Source organism: Schistocerca serialis, chromosome 4 (assembly GCF_023864345.2).
Source record: "Schistocerca serialis cubense isolate TAMUIC-IGC-003099 chromosome 4, iqSchSeri2.2, whole genome shotgun sequence".
NCBI classification, from domain to species: Eukaryota; Metazoa; Arthropoda; class Insecta; order Orthoptera; family Acrididae; genus Schistocerca; species Schistocerca serialis.
This window is the reverse complement of record NC_064641.1, coordinates 163,213,031-163,215,555: the sequence shown is the minus strand read 5'-3', so window position 1 is coordinate 163,215,555 and position 2,525 is coordinate 163,213,031. Positions and strand designations below refer to the sequence as shown.

The following is a 2,525-nucleotide window of genomic DNA, read 5'->3' as shown; positions in this document are numbered from 1 at the left end:
AGTTCAGCTACTTTTGCTCTTGGTATAATTTTTAATCTTGGAAACAATAGTTTCAACCTCCAGACATATTTTGCATCTTTGCACTCAGTAATGCCGTACGAAATAATCTTCTGGGGTAAGTCATCATTTAAAAATGACTGATTGCACAAATGCAAACAGTAGGAGTAATATGTGGTGTTCACCCAAAGGACATAATGCAGGTACCTCTTGAACAAGCTAGGCATCGTAACTGGACGGTCACAGTACATATATTCGTCAGTTAAATGCGTCATAAACATGGTAATTCATCACACTTAGAGAAGAACAGTAATATCTGTACCCACAACACTTGAGGAGCAATTGTTAAAGCTGTCAGTGCGTCAGAAAGGAGTTAAATATGCAGCAACAAAAATTTTTGGTCATTTACAAACATAAAATGTCTCAAGTAGCGAAGCAAATTTTCAATCTAATCTAAAATCACTTCTCCTGGACAACTCCTTCTATTCCATTGACGAGTTTGTACTTCAAAACTGGGAGCCAGTAAAACAAATTAAATGCAATTGCAGGAGTAGGACTAAAAATAATAATGCATGTACTAATATCAACAGTAATCATGTATGCATATCCTGTAATCTGATTCGTTCCGCATCATTTCAGTAAAAGATTCGACCAAATAACCTATGGAACATGTAATTAACTAACATCAATTTACATTCCACCACATAATTTGCGTAAACTGAGTGAAGGGGAAATAGTAATTACTACTGTTTCGAGACCAAGTTCTTTCTAAGCGTATTACGCTAAAAAATTGTGGAAAACCGAATAGTCTACTTATCTTAAAAAAAATTTTCCTGCTCTGTGTCTATTACCATAGACTACAACTCCATCGTATCAGTTGAAGTAACTCTTCTCGTGGATTACAAAATGGCAAAACGCTTTCAACCATAGCATCAATGTGATACCGTGCCTATGTTTTAATCATTGTACACAAACTTTTTGCTAGGTTTCAGAGATATCAAGCATGTACTCTGTCAGTGCCACAAAGTATCGTATTTCCTAAACGAGTGCTTCAGTCCATCCCTGCAAAATACGGAGGCCACTTTATATAAGAGCGTAATGAGATAATTCATACTTTATTACTCGTGCCAAGCACTTCCAATTCAGCAGTCCTTACGCAAGTAGAATCATGATCGTCTAACTTAACGTATCTCTTCGAGGCAGAAGCAACGTTGAGGATAACTTAAGCTGTTCCATACATCACAAATTTTTAACACGGATCTTAAAGCAGCGATCATGTAATATTCGTTCGCAGGTAGTTAATGGATCTCCTATAGCTTTCTCCAAATACCGTGACACTGCAGAGGCAAAGAAACTGGTACGCCTGCCTAATATCGTGTAGGGCCCCCGCGAACACACAGAAGTGTCGCAACACGACGTGGCATGGACTAGACCTATGTCTGAAGTAATGCTTGAGGGAATTGACACCATAATCCTGCAGGGCTGTCTATAAATCCCTCAGAGTACGAAGGGCGTGGAAATCTCTTCTGAACAGCACGTTGCAAGGCATCCCAGACATGCTCAATAATGCTGTCTGGGGAGTTTACGGGCCAGTGTAAGTGTTTAAACTCAGAAGAGTGTTCCTGGAGCACCTCTGTAGCAGTTCTGGACGTGTGGGGTTCGCACTGTCCTGCTGGAATTGACAAAGTCCGTCGGAATGCACGTCTCCTGCTGACATGCAGGTTCCATGGATTAATGAGGTTGTCTCCACACCTGTACACGTCCATCAGCTCGATACAATATGAATAGAGACTCGTCCAACCCGGCTACATGTTTCCAGTCATCTGCAGTCCAACGTCGGTGTTGACGGACCCAGGCGAGGCGTAAAGCTTTGCGTCGCGCTGTCATCAAGTTTACACGCGTGGTCCCTCGGCTCCGAAACCCCATACAGACAATGCTTCGATGAATAGTTCGTACGCTGACATTTTTTTATGGTCCAGCAATGAACTCTACAGCAGTTTGCTGGAGGGTTGCACTTGTATCACATTGAACGATTCTCTTCAGGCGTCGTTGGTCCAGATCTTCCAGGATATTTTCCCGGCCACAGCGGTGTTGGAGATGGATGTTTTACCGGAATACTGATATTCACATCACACTCGTCAGCCGCAGTGCCGTATTCTGCCTTTTTACATATACCTGTATTTGGATATGGGTAACGGCCGTGCCGCAGTGGATACACCGGTTCCCGTGAGATCACCGAAGTTAAGCGCTGTCGGGCGTGGTTCGGCTCTTGGATGGGTGACCATCCAGGCCGCCATGCGCTGTTGCCATTTTTCGTGGTGCCCTCAGCCTCGTGATGCCAATTGAGGAGCTACTCGACCGAATAGTAGCGGCTTCGGTCAAGAATACCATCATAACGACCGGGAGAGCGGTGTGCTGACCACACGCCCCTCCTATCCGCATCCTCCTCTGAGGATTACACGGCGGTCGGATGGTCCCGATGAGCCACTTGTGGCCTGTAGACGGAGTGGTATTTGGATATGCATGCC

At 44.0% G+C, this 2,525-nt stretch overlaps 1 pseudogene; it reads left to right on the top strand.

Moving 5' to 3' along the window:
* The first annotated feature begins 2,187 nt into the window (after positions 1–2,187).
* On the top strand, positions 2,188–2,306 carry LOC126475769 (5S ribosomal RNA; annotated as a pseudogene).
* The last annotated feature ends 219 nt before the right edge of the window (positions 2,307–2,525 follow it).